We start from the raw sequence: 18,318 nt of genomic DNA, 5'->3' as shown, positions 1-18,318 counted from the left end.
GCTATCACTCCACTGCAAATCAAAATAAAACCATGAAAGCCAAGGCAATCACCAGGATTACTTTTTTAAAACATATTTTAAAATAATTACTATTGTTGATACCATTACAGATGCCTGATGCCAGTGTTCTCAACCTTTTGTTTTCCATTATTTTCCCCTGAGAATTTCCTTTTCCATGAAAATTGAAACCACAGATATATTATATCCTATATGCATATCTGTGCTTTATACATATAAAATATGATATTTAACCCCCTCAAGAGCCAATTTTTCCTCCTTGGGGGTGATATCACCTCTATGGAAAATATATACCCTATAGGTATTGATTTAAACCCATGATTTAATTCATTAAAACAGCAAATCAGAGATACTACTGCCATCTGAGAGACTCGCATCTAAATTTTGACATTTTCTAAGTGCTTGTAACACACACACACACATATATAATTGTGTTCATATATCTAAACATCTGTACGTAACACCTAGGAAACTCCATAAATGCTTGTTTAAAGAGATATTTCTACTACCTCCACTAACAACAATAACAAAAAAAAGAGGAAAAAATAGTGATTTCACATAGTTCAGATACTGAAATATATTTGTAAAGGCCAGAATCGATGTTCAGAAGGAAGACTTTGGGAAATAATGGAAGTTAAAGCCATTGTTTGGCCTTTAGAAATACACAGACTTTGTTAAACTCCCTTCTTGATTTGAATAGCGATCTGTGAGAACAGCAACTTTCAAAAAGGAAATATTGTAAATGTCAGAACTTTGTACGTGTCTTGCCATGATTTTACTGCCATGCTTCAGAACTAACCATGTGATGGTCAGGTGGCCCCTTATTCTGCGTCAGAAGATCAGGGAGTTTCAAAGTTAGAAAGCTAATCACAGTACTATAAACAGCAAAAGACAGTTTAATCTGTAATACCCCTCACGGGCAGGAGATATGGGCACTGACATGTGATTGTCAAGCCACATGTGTGCAGTATTTTCTGTTCCATAACTAGGTTCACTTGTGTGCTTTTATAGATCCTCAGTATATGAATGTATGCATGTTAAATCTTAGGTAGTACTAAGTACTTTTAGAGACCTCTATTTAAAAGTATAAAGTTGTAGCCATACTGCTTCAGTATAAAGCTGAAGCAGAAGAATCGCTTGAGCCTGGAAGGTAGAGGATACAGTGAACCGTGATTGTGTCACTGTGCTCCAACTTGGGCAGCAGAGCAAGACCTGACTCAAAAACTAAACAAATAAATAAATAAAATTATAAAGTTTGAGTGAACCACTACATAGAGAAAGACATGTTTAAATTCAAATGAGGATGAAATAAACTGACGAGACCTCCAGCCTCTATGGCCATCAGCAAGAGAGTCACTGGTCCACTTGGTGGAAACCCTGAATCATCTTCCTAGATTTGACTTCACAGTCGCCTCTCTTAAGAGGTCTCTACAGACTGCTTCTTCCCCACAGTCAATCACTTCTTCCTCCGTGTCTCCAAAGCACGAATGTGCCACGTGTGCACTATAGGATCCATCTTCCCTGTGGATCGGCCTGCCTGGCTCCCCCGACACATCCATGAAGTTGTGGTTCTCTAAACAGTCAGGGCATCTCAGCTGTCTTTGTATCCCTTGTTGGGAACACAATATGTGCACATGCAAACTATTTTTTGAAGAAAGGAAGGCAAACTGGCAGGTTATGCTTAATTAGTTTAATAGACTTTGGAGAAAACCTGGTATGGCCTCAATATCAGACCCCGCCATTCTGATCATTCACTCTCAGAAGGCACCGGCACTGAAATTAGGCAGCGGAAGCATTGATCTGGACTGGGCTGCTTTTTCCACTTGCTTGTTTTTAAAAAAAGGGCATAGTTATATTTCATAACTTCACTCACTCCCTCTTTCTCATGCGTAAAACTCTAGAGAAAAGAAAGCTAATGCTGTGTCTTTCAAATGCGGGAGAATTTGTATTTAGTTGAATCTCATTGGTATTTTTATGGTGGCATTACTGCCTTTGAAGGGGCAGTCCTCTTCAGCTACAGGATAGGACGTGTCTCATTTTCTATCACAAACCCCTATGACTTCATATAGAATTCCACAATTCTGATAAACTGTCATGTGGAAAAATGATAAAGTGATTTATGCTCAATTTTGCTGGAAGGGAGAAATGCAAGGGCTGTCAGTCTGGGTCTTGAGAACAAATGAGTTACAGTTCATGAGGCAGCTCAATAAGGCTATCATTTCCCATCAGCTCCTATCACTGACAGCCAAGATTTACTAGCTGGGGAAGGGGAAGGGGCTGAGATTTGGTGCCAGGTGAATCGGCACTCTTATTCTATCAACCAGGCTCATAGAGACAAGAGGCTACCATGAATATTTGATGGAAGTGTCTTCCCAGAAATGCATGTGAAACAGCATTCATTTTCTTCCATTCGCCAGGAGCCTCCCCTCTCTATCTGCGTGCATCTCTTTGAAAAATGACCACTTGTAAACCACAAAAGCATTTGGGATTGTTTGTTTTTACTGCTCCAGCTGGTGGTATATTTCTCTTGGCAATCTGTGCATGCAGTACACTAATTCACTGTCTTCCATTCTCATAGGATGAAGCAAAAATATCCCTTGTCTACTGACATGCTATAGACATTACATCTGTCATTATCCATCTGACGCAGTGGCAGTGAGGGTACAGCCTTCCAGCCCCTATGTGCTCAGAGAAAACAGACTCTGATCTATGGCATTTGCTGTGTTCTCCAGGAAAACAAAAGGTGGAAAGGTGGAATGAACTCGGCATAGGCCTAGCAATTGTTCTAGTTGATTTCCTTTGAAGTAGAAAAACGTAACTGTAAATTCTAAACTACTATATGACCCTTTTCTTTGAGACATTTGTTTTCAGTGGGAAGCAGCTCTGCAGGGGACACACATCAGTACATTTCATATAGGTCAGGTGATTTATTTTTTAATGGCACACTCAACATTTGCTTTTTCGAGCTAGGGAAATGTATTTCTAAAATCTCTTTTGGCAAGTTTAGTATTCATGTTGTATTCAAAATCATCTGTAGATGATTTCAAATGCATCTTATCCATTTCATCATTTCTCAAGTTGTAATCTGCGGAATCCTACTTCCAAAAGACAGTAGTAGGTATTTTGTGAACATGTGGGAAATTTGGGGCGTTTAATAAGGAAGATATGTTTGAGCTACTGCATATTTTGTTTGCCTGGCGCGACATAGGCAGATTGCTTCATTACAGTATGAAACTTTAACTTCTCTTAAGAAATTTTCCAATCTAGTAAAATATTGAGGAAAAATGTTTCTTTTATATGAGTATGATGGCTGTTGCTGGCCACCAGTATTTCTGTCACTGTGAGATCTTTCCTTATTAGCAATATAAGTTTTGAGGCTGCCCAAGCAGCCTCAAAAACTCACTATATTGTGGGGCAATGTAGTCAGTCAGTGATATAGTTTATAGAGTTAAGTATGAAAAGATGGTCAGAGAATTTGAAGCTAAGGCAATACAAATTTTGAGTTTTAACTTATTATTTTACTCATTCGAAAAATATTCAGTAAATATTAAATGCAGACACCTTTCTTGAATAAAGTTACTTACTAGTTAAGAGAAACAAAAATAATTATCACAGGGAGTTTCAGAAAATCATGAGTATTTTGAGAAAACTAATCAGTGAGCTAAAAGAGAGTGACTATTGATTTTAGTTTGAAGTCAAAGACATTTTTCTGAGGCAATGACTTTTAAGATGAAATCCGAATGACTAGAAGGAATATGTCATGCAAACATCTTGAGAAGGTGTGTTCCCAGATAGGAAACAGCTAGAATGTTTGAGAAAACAAAAGAAAGTCAGAGGCAAGACTGTAGAGGTATGGTAAGTCACTAAGTTGTCTGGCGCAGAAGACTTCAAAGCTCTATTTCTGGCCCCAGGAAGTCAGATACGCTCATAAAGTTCCGTAAAGAAAGGAAAGGAAAAGTACAGTTACTGAATATTCTCCGCAGCCATCATAGCTCATGTTAAATGGGTGTTTATCGTTTGCTGTAGTTCTCAATGCTATTAAGGAAACAGAATCACAGAGACTTTGAATGCACTTCCCACAGTCTCACAGCTAGTAAGTGACTGAGACAGAATTTGAACCCAAGAGGTTTGGCTGCAGAGCTCATGTCAGTATTAAGAGACTTATCACTGAGGAAACAGACTTAGAGGAAGTCTTTGCTGGATAGTTTTTCTCAACTTCATGTGAGTATACAACTTATGTCACTGAGATCAAAATAGTAACAGTGTTATGTTTTTCTCAAATGCTTCTTTCTTAGGCTTACCTAATCCTTTATATTAAAAGTCTCAAAGCCTAACATTCTTTAGTCCAAAGAGACATAGTATTACTGGGTTCTTGGAAATCTATTCTTCCGAAATACAAATTCTAAAATAAAAATACTAGATTCAATATAAGTAGTTTTTGTATAACATTTAAATTCAAAATCCCCAATGTAAAGTGCTCTATGGTAGACATATTCGCTTTATTACTTTTTAAATTTAAGCTAACCCTCATATGGAGAATTAAATGATAGACAGTAAACCAGCAGCTTTTAATTTTTAATCCATGTAGCTTTGTTTTTCTGGCTTACCAACTAAAGTATTTTCTGCCTTAAGGGCTTGTATTTGGTATACTGATGAAAATGATATGCTGAGTATTATATGGATTTGTAGTCTGTGTACTTTCATTTGATGACAAAATGTCATTCATTAAAACTAGCCAAAAAAAGGCACTCTGTAGTATCAATTGTTCCTTCTCTTAATACCAGCTCAGATGCCTTTCTCAGCTCCTTCCTCTAAACATGAAGTAAGATACACCAGAAATGAGGACTTTTCCAATTAAAGCAGCCTTCACAATTTATAAATACTTATTTTCTATCATTACAGTATCATAAAACACCATGTTTTTGATTCATGATCTTCAGAACTGATCTAATCATAGTATCAACAGGTGAGAATAAAAAGAATTTCAAGTTTGTGTTTATTCGTATAAACATATGAATGCTTTGAGAACATAGAAACGTATTTGAATAGAACTTTTAATCCCAGAACTGGAATTTAGTGAAACTGAAATTTGTCTTGGTGTCTCTTTCTCCCACAGCCCACTCCAATCCTAGAGCAAATCCCCTTGCCTCTGTCCTCAGGGTACACCCGGAATCGCACCACTTTTCTCACCTGCACTGCTGCCAACCAGGTCCAGGCCACCAGGATCTCCTGCCTGGCCTCTCACTGGTCCCCAGCTTCTATTCTAATGCAGCAGTTCTTTAAAAGCAGATCCTTTAAAAGTTTAACCCAGAACATGTCACTGCTCCAACACCCTCAGAAAGCTTCCATCTCCTGCTAGTAAAAGTCTGCAATAACTATAAAGCTCTCCATGAGCTGGAGCTGCCTCCTCTCCCCATCACCTTTCTCGCCTCTCTTCACTTTGCTTTTAGCCATCCTGACTTTCTACACTCCAGGCATACACACTGTCTCAGCAGATTTTCACTATTGGTTTCTCTCCTTGGAATGCCTTTCCTCTGGGACATATGAATGACTCCGAGTCAAATATCTTTTTAGTGAATCTTACCCTAACCATTTATTTTTAAATTTCAGCCTCTCACGCTTGCACTGTCAGTCCAGGTGGCTCTGCTGTATTTTTTTCTGTAACACTTAACAACTTAGCTTTGATGTACTAAGATAACTTACCTTGAAAGTGAAATCCAAAAGGGTAGGGAATTTTTTCTTATTTATCATATGTCATCCAGTGGCCCCATGCCTGGCACAGAATAGGTGCTCAGTAAATGTTTGTTGAATTAATGAATCATTGCCTTGTAGCTTAAAACATTTGTCACTTTGACCAAGTAGATAATTACAAGTTTTATTTTTGCCAGTTATTTGATCACAAACCATTATGTTCTGTGATGCTACATTATTTCTTTAGTTTTATTCTTTCTTGTTCTTTTTTACTTCCCTTCCTTCCTTTCTCACCTCTGATTTCCATTTTTCATTTCTTTCTCTCCTGCTTCTCTTTCTTCTGTCTCTGTCTTTTCTACCTATCTCATTCAATAATATAGAATGAGAGTTAGGTGCTGTAATATACAAAGTTTTATGATAAGCTGTTCTTCCTCATAAAGCTCACTGTCTAATCCTAGAAACTTAGAATAGAAACCTGCCATAAATGTGATGAAGTGCTATGAGGTAAGGTGTGTGCTTTGTGGATAGAGTTAAAGGTGAGGTTAGGGAAGTAGGCTAGTGCAATGATGCTTGACTTGGATTATGAAGAATGAATAAGAATTTCCTCAACCCATAGGATATCGTAGCTGAATTGTAGGGAATATGCACTGATCTATAGGGTTTTTTTTTTTTTAACCACAGGTAATGGTCTGATGGTAAGTCCTGATTTTCTCAGTAATTATTATTTGTATAATTTTAACTGGCAGCTCCTTGTATCTGGAAATACAGAGGCATGTGGATATAGTACGAAAGCCCACTGGCATCGTATTTAATGAGTGCATTTAGGCTTGGGCTTCACATATGATTATCCAGTGAGTGAAAATTTTACAGAAATGGCTTTCTCAACATATAGCTTGTCATTGTTTTCATCATTATTGTAAAATTTGACATAATTTGAAGTCTGAGAAAGGAAACCAAAATTTAGTTTGATAATCAGTGTCAAACTGCAATGATTTTCTAAAAATCTCCAGAATTTAATTTTAACTTATTTCTGCTTTTACATTGTTTTTTTCCCGAACACTTCACCTTATAAACACTACACCCACTCAGTTTTAGAAAAGAGGGAACAGACTATTTGAACCCATTGCTATCTTCTTTCATGCAGAAGATAAAAAGTCACACCAGATAATTCAGGATCCTTGCTTATATTATCGATTATTGCTTTTCTCTTTTGTTTATTCAACCTCTGACTTAAATTTAGTTTTCTCTGTTGTCTCTTAAATGTGTGTCATTCTGAGAGCTAGAGATAGATACAAAAAAGAAAGAAGAGAAATAATTATGAACAATACAAAAATGCAGGGCCACTACCTTTCACTTGTCATCCTCTCTGTTCCACCTTTTACAGCTGAATCTGCAGAGAACATTTCCTCACATGTTCTCACCACTTAGCCTGCTCTCATGCACTGTGCAACCTTCCCTTTCTAGCAAACAGCTCTTGATGGTATTGCCAATGGCCTCCCTGTCACTAACTAAATAACATTTTTTCAGTCCCTGTTTACTTGCTGTATCAGCATTATTCATCACCAATTCCTAGTCTCTTTCTTGAAACATTTTTTTTCCTTGTCTTCTGGGACACAACAGCCATCTGTTTTTCCTCTGTGAATGCTTCTCCAATGTATTCTTTCATAAATGTATTTTTACTACCCAGCTGCTAAATCGTGGAGTTAATAAAGGCTTGCTCCTAGGCCTTTCTTTATTCACACTATCCAATGTGATCTCATCCATATCTGGAGTTACAATTACCGCTTATTAATCTATTCAAATAAATGGTTCCCAAAACTGTATCTCAGGCACACACTTCTCCAGATCCTAGAATCACATACATAACATTTTACTCGACAGCTCTTCTCAATAGCTAATGGCATCTCCAAAGTTAAAGTGTGAAACAAACAACTCTCAATCTTCACATTACACTTCCCCTCTAAAGAAACCAACATGATTTTCGTTCTGTGTTTCCTAGCTCATGAATGATACCACAAATCACCTGGTTGCTGATTTAAAAACCAGAGTCACTTCTTACTCCCTATGTTCATCCTAAAACTAAGTACTATGGATTTCACCTGCTAAATATCTCTCAAATCTCTCAATCTATCCACTTGTTTTTTATCTCCATGAACCACACTCATCTGTTTTGGGTAGATGACTACACAGAGCCTGCTCATGAGGTTACATCTCTTATCATTATTTCTTCACACCCTAGACTCAGTGGTATTTTCAGAAGCAAATCATATGATGTCAGACTTTTCCTCCTAAATACCTTCCCACTATTCTCGGGGTCTTTATTAAGCCTTTAAAATTACTTCAATGTGTAGCAAATCGAAATTCCAACCTCTTCCTTCTTGTTTTGTTTTGTTTTCATTTTTGTTTTTTTTTTTTCATCAAATCTGTGTTTTGGATGTAAAAGAAGTCATTAATTTATATACTACAACGAAAGAAAAATATTGCCAATCAAACTATACCACAAGGCTTATTTATCACGTGAATTATAAACTGCATTTCAATTTTAGAGATATAAAAATGTGAAAAAGAAATGTGGGCCATATAAATGATGAAAAAGTATGGTATTTCTTCTGGGCCCTGCGCTTTATCTCCTCTTCTATCTTCTTGCTCTCTTGACTCATTTCAGGTAGGGGAATCCAGGAAGCCTGCTCTGAAGATTTCTATGCAGGAGATTTACTGGAGCACACTCTCAGGATTAACATCTGAGGGTGATCCTAAAAAGCAAATTTGGGTAGAGAACTATGTCTCAGATGATTCTACAAAGGACTCGGGCTGGGATGGCCCTTCATCAATATCTTGAATTGTACAAGAAACCTAGACATTTATATTTCTGCATTAACCGAACATCAGATGTGAGTTGCCCATAGAGAGCAGGCATGACCTGGAGTCAATTTCTAGCAAACTGAGCAGCTGGAGAATGAATGCTCAGACCTGGGGTAGGATTGAGGAATGTAGGTGGCACACCACAGTATCCACGATAGCCCACTTCATGCTTTATATAGTAAGTTATAGAAACACCTGCTCCGAGATTCTACTGGTCCTCTTTTACCTGGGAAAGATTTGCAAGAGTAAGTTTAATGGGATAGAATTCAGCCCCTTTTGCTGCAGCTGGTCTCAAGTCCATAACTAATACTTTCATCATTAACCCTGAATTCCCTTCACCCTCCATTAGTACTTCTGAAAGTCTAGGTAACTTGCCAGATGAGATGGCTCAGATCATCATACCTAAGAAGTTTGTTCCTCTTGTTACCATCTTTTTCTAGGGCTGTCCCGGCTGCACTTTTCTACTTACCATTAAAATTGGGCAAGTGAATACCGAGAAATGTCCTAGTGGATCACTTAGTTTCCAAACTGAGAATATGATTCGTTGATCCACTGTGTAATATCAGTTTAACCTTCTCCTAATGAACAATGCCATTTAGCCCTTCTAGGATGCAGACTTCTCTCTTTGCTTGGTAGTCTCTTAAAATGAGAAGTCCTAAGTTACTGGGTGAAACCTAAATTTTTAGATTTATTAGGACACTTGTTTGTCTCTTGGTAGAAGTATATTCTCTCTCAGAATCAAGACGTGGAAATCTGTACAGTCTAGAATTGTGGAGATGGGAAGCAGAAATTCCTCCAAATGGTTCTCTAGGAATGATGCTAAGTAGGTCCATTCCTACTTCAACTCCTTAGTTTCTAGACACATGTATTCTACATAGGAGGGACACACAGTGTCATATACTAGTAATTGATTTTGTATATATGTTTTTGTATTGATTTTGTATATGTCACTCTGTATGTCATCTAAGATCACACTTGGATAATTGTACCTTAAGCAGGCAATTTCTTCACTATGTAAAGCTGCAAGCTTATGGATGATCAGCATACGATAGAGCCAGTGAATCTTACTATTCATACCGACTTTTACCCCTCCTTTTCTCTAAAGTAAGTCAATTTCTTAATATGACTTTATGCAGAATCCTATGTCAATGGATCAAACACTGTAAACCTCTAGACTCTAGTTCTGCAGAGTTTCTGCAGGCAGAAAAGAATAATCCATACCATGATATATATTAAATCCAATCAAGGCAAATGTAGTTGTTTAAAATGTATCCAAAAATTCCTTAACACTCCTCCACCAAAAAGTGGAGTTTCATATACTTTCTCTTGAATATGGTACAGCTTTAGTCATCTGCTTTTAGTGATGCTGGCAGGAGTGAAGTTATGTGACTTACAAAGCTAGATTAGAAAAGTTGATCCAGTTGTTTACTGGCTCTCTTGCATTTGGGACACATGTCTTTAGAGTCCACCACTATGTGCTGAAAAGGTCAAGAAGCTTCATGAAAGGACCACATGGAGGAGTTTGCCCACAGACTCAGCTGAAGTCCCAGCTGAGAGCCAGTATCTACTTCCAGCCAAGTGATTGAGCAAGTACACGTTCAGATGATTCTATTCCCCAGCCTTTGAGCTGCTCTGGCTTATGTGCAGTGAAGCAGAGAAGTGTTGCTGATATGTGAAAATAGTAAGTGTTGTCATTTTAAGCCACTAGAGATGGTTTTCTGTGTAGCAATAAATAAACAAAACATAGAATTACTGCCTCTTCTAGATGGAAGGGGTCTAATGTAGTCAACTTTCCACCATATCTCTGGTACGTCCCTTCAAGTGATAGTGCTATATTGGGCACTAAGTATTTTTGTTTCTAGCAGGTCGAATAGTTGTTGGGGGCAGTAACAAGATAATTTTCGTAAATGAGCCCATGTGCATTTACATACACGTAAGACTAGCACTTGGGCTGATGTTGAGTCTTCTCTCTTCCTGGCAGGTGCTTTATGGTGCAATGTTATTATCAATATGATGATTTCAAATATTGTGGCTATTCTCATATAGTCATTGACATGCCACCAACCCAGACCTCCTTATTCCTCATCATTCAACTCTTCTCCTTCCAAATCCCTAATCAACAAGCTAAGCCTTTTGCCACTGTCTGCGAGTCAGACTAAATTCTCACCTCAGGACACTTTTATTTCCAAACAAAGTGGACAACCAGATGCACTGCAGAAATGTTAACCATTGAGAATTGCCCCTCCATTATATTTTCCCGTCACCTTTTTGCAGAGCTCTAAAGTTGTCAATGCCCATTTTTTTCTTATATCCATGTACTAAGCTGATTGATGTATGGTCCAAGCTTGAACTTTTTCTTCTTCTGTCAGCTGGTTATAAAGGACCTCCCTCCCATTCAGCCATATGAATTGAGAGGCACCGGTACAATAATAGTGGATGGCATGGGGGTCTAAGACACCTGCTCCTGAGTCTTATTTAGAACCTTTGGTCTTGCTTATGCCTGATTCCTGAAATACCATTTCTATCTTATATTAGATTGTTACTGGGTACACCCGAACTATGACTCAGTAGTTATAATAGACACTAGATTGTGATGGGTAGTTCCGAAAGCATAGTGACCTCTACTCTTTGTTCAAGCACTTCATCTTTATCAAATCCCAGTAGCTTGCCAGGAGCTCTATGTTGGCGTGGTCTTGCAGATGGTATGGTTTTTCTCCAGGACCCTACAGTCTATGTTATGATTCTTCTTTTTGGGTTTTACATAAACTACAATTAGTCTTGTTCATCAGAGATGTTTCTGGTATCATAATATTTTCAGGGTTCTTTGTCCCAAGGAGCAGGGCCACTTATACCACATCCTGGTTCTGTTCTAGACCCTGCTCAGAGCTGCCAGCCCTTCATGTCATGTGGTAAATGGGTTTGAGTAGTATTCTCAACGTGTCATAAATTTGCAACTGTAAAGTGTATCCATTCCACTATACAGTCATGACTAGGTAAATTATCATAGCTGTGAGCACTTCCCTCACAGGATCTTGGCAGATACTGTTTCTTCTCCAAAATGCTGTTGATTTTCTTCTTTGTGTTCTTAACTCTTATCTATCCTTTCAATCTCAGATCCAAGAAACCTTCCTGACTAGGTGAATTCTCACTTCATATACTCTTATATGACCTGTAACCCTCCATTTTGGTGTATAGCAGAGTTTTGGTTTATAATCACTTGCACAAATATTTAAGTAGTATTTAGTTTACTGACTAAGCAGCAAGTTTCATGAAATAGAGGGAGGGTTTTGTATTTATATCATCTACCATAGTACCTGACATGCAGTTCATATTCAATAACTTTTATATTGAATAAGTTGCTATTCATTCTATAGTTGATATAAAATAAATATGAATACATTAATGAATTCTGGAATGTACTATAATTTGGATTAGAAAATGGAAAACCTCAAATTCTATCTGATAAAAATAGATTCTTCAGACCCTTGCAAGTTTTAAAAATGTTTATTAGTATTAGGCACATAATATAAATTATGTAAATATTTCTGACTGAATATATATATGGCACACAGATTTGATTCTACATATTTTGTCCAGACTCACATTTAACTAGCTTGAGTAGCTCAAAATCACTTTAAATTCCTAACTGGGATGGTTGTACCATAATGGTTGATCTTTCAATATGTCTTTAAACATAAGATAGACATATAAGAACATTTCAGAGAAATAGGAGTAATCATATTATATATACTGTTAAATCATTCATTAGGTCAATGTGTTTACTTTTGTTCATTTTTACATATTCTAATCGAAACTACAAAACTTTTCTGATATTAAATGTATTCTTAAGTTAGGCTTTTATTCTATGCATAACATTTTCTATTATCATGTTAGAGCATATTAATGTAAGAACATGAATTTCTGTCTTCTAATCTTTTTTATGTCCCAATAGAATTCCAAACACAAAAATCAACAAGAAGTAATTTCTTTTTTTTTTTAATTGCATTGTAGGTTTTGGGGTACATGTGAAGAACATGCAAGATTGTTGCATAGGTGCATACGTGGCAGTGTGATTTGCTACCTTCTCCCCTTCACCTATATGTGGCATTTCTCCCCATGCTATCTCTCCCCAACTCCCCACCCCCCGCTGTCCCTCCCCTATTTCCCCACAACAGACCCCAGTGTATAGTGCTCCCCTCCCTGTGTCCATGTCTTCTCATTGTTCAGCACCCGCCTATGAGTGAGAACATGCGGTGTTTGATTTTGTGTTCAACAAGAAGTAATTTCTAACTGAGAGAAATGTTTGATTCAATGAGCTGTTTTGAAATTTAAGAAATTGAATTTAAAAAAATTTCATATTAGGAATAAATCTCATGAATTCTTTTAAAAATTACTTAAGGATGTATGTATAGAATTTAGAATACAGAATTATGTGGAAGAAAAAAATGGAAAATCTGTAACTCTTCATCAAAAGGGATTGTCAAAAAAACACATAATACATGCATGCAATGGAATATATACCTCAAAATCCAGTCTATGAAGTCTTTAGAAAGAATACAATGGCTATATGAGTTTTAATATCAAAACCTCTGCAATAATGTCTTTAAGTTAAAAAAAAAAGTCTTTAAGTACATAAAAGGAAAGTATAGAGCAACTCTATGTAGAATGGTCTCTTCTGTGTAAATAAAACTTTCAGAAAGGTTACACAGAAATTTGTTAATACTTCCTGGGGAAGGGAATTAGAAGCTGGAGAAAAAGTATACCATTCACTTTTTGGTTTTTGCTCTTCTTTGCTATTTGAGTTCTTATGTTGTCCATATATTACTTTTATCATAAAAATTAATTTGAAAAATACTTTTTATTATTCTATCATTTTAGGAAATAAAAACTTTAAACATCCCTGTATTTATTAAGGGTTGAAATTTTGGTTTGTTCTCTAAATTGTATTTTATTGTACATTTTATTTCTCAGATCATTTAATATTTGATTTCCTCTGGAAGACAAAATAATTTCAAAATAATAAGACTTCACCATTGCTTTATTATTGAAAATATGATCAATTTTTTTTCTCATCATTATCATGCCATTGTCAGATCAGTTTTCAAAAACTCATGTAGCAACACTCTGTGATTAACACCTAAAATCTTTTTGTCATGGCAACAATGATATAATAAATGCCAAAGGAAGCATTGACTGAAAAACAAATATTACTGCCAAGTTTTTGGACATTAGAAAGGAAAAGAGAGAACAAGGGGAAAAACAAAAATGGAAACAAAGCAGAACAAAAAAATCAGGCACTGCTCCCCAGGCTGGGCATGTCATTAAGGATGCTATGTGACCTCTTCACTGCCTTTTCTGAAAACATATGTGAGGTTGCAAGTGGTTCATTCATCTGGCTAATTCTTGCTATGTATATTAGTACATATTTGCTTTGTAACAGTTCATCAAAATCAAAACACAAAAAAATGTCATTTCCATTCAATTTATGTGCCTTCAAAATGGTGAGAGCGGGAGTCCCTGTACAATGTAATTCTTTACTTATTTGCAGAACAACTGCGTAACATTGGTCTTGCTAGGTGTCTTACTCTGCCAGGAGTCCTGCTTACCAAGGCATGACAGGACTAACATCCTCTCTACTATCTCATTATTTAATCTCATTATGTTGAAAGCAAATACTACATTTCTTTTGTTCCTCCATATTGCTTTCATAAGAGTGTTTCATATATGAGGAACATTTGAGATATTTATATTGGTCATGCTAATTTAGAAATTTGGAAGCCCTTTGAAATGGGAACAGCTGAAGCCACTCTCCACAAAACTTTATAATTGCAAAATATATAAGTTTCCTGTTTGTGTTTGAGACAGGGTCTTGCTTTGTTGCCCAGGCTGGAGTGCGGTGGTGCAGTGGCATGATTTCAGCTCACTGCAGCCTGAAATTCCCAGGCTCAAGTGATCCTCCCACCTCAGCTTCCTGAGTAGCTGAAACCACAGGCATGTGCCACCACATCTGGCTAATTTTTGTATTTTTGATAGAGACAGGGTTTTGCCACATTGCCCAGGCTGATCTTGAACTTCAGACCTAGAGCAGTCCTCCCACCTTGTCCTCCCAAACTGCTGGGATTACAGGCATGAACCATCACACCTGACCAAAAATATACAAGTTTTACAAAATTGTATAAAATGTCAGGTGCTATACATGCTTGTATTCTATGGGAAGTGGGGTCTGTATGAAACTTGGCATCTCATTACTATGTATGTGATAATATGCTACCTCCTTTGTATGGCATATACAGCTCTTGTTGATCTAACTTACACCAATTTTCCAGTGGTTTTCCAACCAGGAAAGATTCTGCCCTCAAGGAGACATTTGGCAAGGTCTGGAGAGACTTTTATTAACACGTTATGATGGTTGTGGTGGGAGCACATATCTAGTGGTGAACAGCACGGATGATGCTAAATATCCTACAGTGCACAAGACAGTGCCAACAACAAAGAATAATTAAGTCCAGCATGTCAGTAGTGGCAAGGTTGAGATACCCTAGATGACTTTTTTCTGCTGCCACTTTCCAAATCTTATTTAGCTTATCCACATTAAACCTTTTGTCATTTCCATTCTCTCTAAATGCCCTTCCTCTTTGACCACATGATCACTCATGTTTGAAGTACTTCCTTTTGGGTGACTATTCATCAACATTTGCATAGAACTCTGCCGAGAATGCCCCCATTGTAATATTATAATATTTACTAGCATACATATCCCACCCACCAGACCTTAAGCTTCTTCAAGTCTCCTGAAATCCTAGTGCCTGGTAGACAGTAGCCACTAAATAAACATGTGTTGAATGCTAACGAAATAAAAATAAATTTTTAAGGTTAAAATATATTTAAGTTTTGTTTGACGTCTTCATGAAGAAAAGATGGAAATGCCTTAACCAGTTATTCTTATAATGAATCCAGGCGGTTGGCTATTATGAAACTGGGGGGAAATGACCTATTATAGGAAATAAAATTTCAGTCACAACAAAGGAATACTCTGCTTGGAAGTTAAATTAGGCCTTATGCAGTTGCAGGTGTTTTCATTATGCAGAAGATGTAAAATACAGTGATTGAATGGCACTTTTTTAGCAGAGAGATGATACAAGAACAGGTCATAGAATCTTAATTGACTTCAACTCTTTCAAGCATTCTGCTATCCTGTAGTCATTTTAACCTGACTTCTGCATAATTGCATCCCATCTCTGCAGGGCATAGTAACCTTGGAAGCTTCTCCAGGACTGTAAGTTTTTAAATCCTGATAAGTTTATAGAGGTGCAACTGAAACTCATTCTCCCCATTCCTCACCCAGTGGCACATATTAAAATGATGACCTTCTGTCTCCACCTCGTTCTGTGAAGTGCCATCACCCCTTCAAGTCATTAGGTTGCCCTTTGCACTAGAGTAAATTCTATCTTGTTATACATGAAGGGATACAGTGCCTTAAGTATGTCTCTCCAGTTTCTCTAGAGTGTGGATCTATTTACAGTTTCCCCTGCAATGCTGTATACATTGGACTTATCAGAACATGTGGTCTGAGTTCAGGCTCTGCTGTTTGTCAACTAAATGGCACTATACATATTATTTGCTACCTTGGGTTTCAGTTTCTTTACCTGTAAAATGAAGCATTGGAATAAATGATCTCTAAGGATACTCAAGGGCTATTCTCCTTTAATTCTATGATTAGTATTGATAAAGGAAATCTCTGCTTATATCTTCTATGTGCACATAAGGGATTTTATCACGTCATGACCTTCAGTCTACTTGATGTTTAAACAACTTATCATCAGACATTACTGAGAACTTGACTAATTTAAGTCTACTCAAGTGAATTTGCATTGAAACAGTGACTAAGACCAAGAGACATTTGTCAATTCCCTTCAATAATCTAACAATAAATGCTTTTCCTTTATTTGGGAGCAGCATCCTGCTTCTTGCCCAATCTCTAGCCTCTACAATCCATCTTCAGGGAGACTGGCTAACAGAGACACACTGCTGTCCCTTGTCTGGCTAGCTAATAAATCCAATCCCCCTATGAGCCTGTTGTGGACTTTGGTTATACTTCCACAGGATAGGGTCAGGAGATGTTAAGCTTAATGAATAGAAAGCTATGCGTTTCCTGTATGGGATTTTTTAATGCATCATAAACCATTTAGTCTTTTCTGACTGCCTACACTTAAGGAAACATGAACTCTGGGAGCAGGAATGGAGCTTCTAAGCATAGATTCTAACCTGAAGTTACTTTTTTGAAATGCCTGCTAATTGTCCCTATCTATAGTGAATAGAATTCATGATCAGAATTTAAATTATCAATTCCTATTCCTACCTGCTCTGATAACTTGTACAAAAAAGATAATTGGCCTCTATAAAGATAATTGATAGCTTCCACCTAAACTCATGCCTGGTCAGGGCTTCCCCTTATATGTACAAAACCATATTTGAGGGACAAGGAATTGTTAATTAAATAACATCTTAACTAAGTGAAAATAGATATGTAAGGTTACCTTAGTGACTATGCTCCATGAATTTCAAAGATAGCCACAGAAACATACAAAGAATTCTCTTAATGAATATTTTCACGTTTAGGTTAAGCCTGCTAAGATTCTCATAGGAAGTCAGATAAGTAACCTAGTTTTAATAGGAAAACATATTTGAATGTATTTTTATAGTAGGTAATCTGTATATAATGTAGTTATCTACCTAAGGTGTGTTTTAATTTTTTTTTTCGTAAAATAGACCTTAATCTGACATCAATATTTTATGTTCCTGTAATGGCTGCCTTTGGGGAAAGAACTATTTGAGACATAAAGCAATATCTAAACAGGAATAGACAGGCATATATAGGGGCAAAAATGTGCACCAGCCTGAGCTCAGTATATCTTGCATTTGTAACCAGCCAACACTGTTAATAAGTAGAAGCAGTGGAGAACCATGCAGTGGTCCTATACACAACCAAAAATAGAGATAAGTGACAAACCTATAGAATGAAAGGTCAACAGGCTATCTTTTAAGTCAGGCAAAGGATACACATAATTAGTATTGAGGAAGATTAAGTATCTGAGGCTAGGACAATAACATTCATGTTTAGACCTTCTGTGTAAGTCATCCTTCAGTTTGAAGATGATTTTACATGCACACACACACACACAGATACAAACATATACATTCACACATACACTCGCATGTCAAATTTCAAAGTTTTGAATCATTATAAAGTTTTCTTGAAGGCATTTAGTATAATGTAACTTAAATAACTGTTGGCATAGTCGTGATGGTTTAGAATACTTAAATGACCAAAAGTGTGGAGCTGTAGCTCATATCAAGAAATGTTAATTAGATTTGGACTATAAATTGTTCATAACAGCCACATTGACCATATAGCTGTTACTTTTTGGTTAGGCTGTTTTGTTTGTTTTTGTCCAGAATAGCTAAAGAATGTAGTAACTTCAGTTGCATAAATTTGACTTTAAATGGAGGCAGTCACTGAATGTTTATCTCCAGAATGAATGTTTAGCTTGCAAAGCTAAATTTAAATTTTTTTTATTATAACTGAAGAGAAAATATGCATCTTCAAATGGGACAAAACAAAGATATTTTCCAATATTAACTACATAGTCAGTCTTCTTTTCATTCTTTCGTGTATATCCTCGTTATCACTTTTCTCAAAATATGACATTTAGTTTTTATGATCCATTGAACCAAGTTGTTGGAAGA

The 18,318-nt window shown here is 36.7% G+C and overlaps 1 protein-coding gene across 6 annotated transcripts in view; it reads left to right on the top strand.

Moving 5' to 3' along the window:
* NKAIN2 (sodium/potassium transporting ATPase interacting 2) overlaps nt 1-18,318 on the top strand; it is a 1,034,673-nt gene that overhangs the window by 620,102 nt on the left and 396,253 nt on the right. The window lies entirely within an intron of this gene.

This window comes from Aotus nancymaae, unplaced genomic scaffold (assembly GCF_030222135.1).
Source record: "Aotus nancymaae isolate 86718 unplaced genomic scaffold, 86718_ANA_hifiasm-v0.15.2.pri h1tg000040l, whole genome shotgun sequence".
NCBI classification, from domain to species: Eukaryota; Metazoa; Chordata; class Mammalia; order Primates; family Aotidae; genus Aotus; species Aotus nancymaae.
Note: the sequence above shows the minus strand (reverse complement) of the source record. Positions and strands in the feature narration are given on the sequence as shown.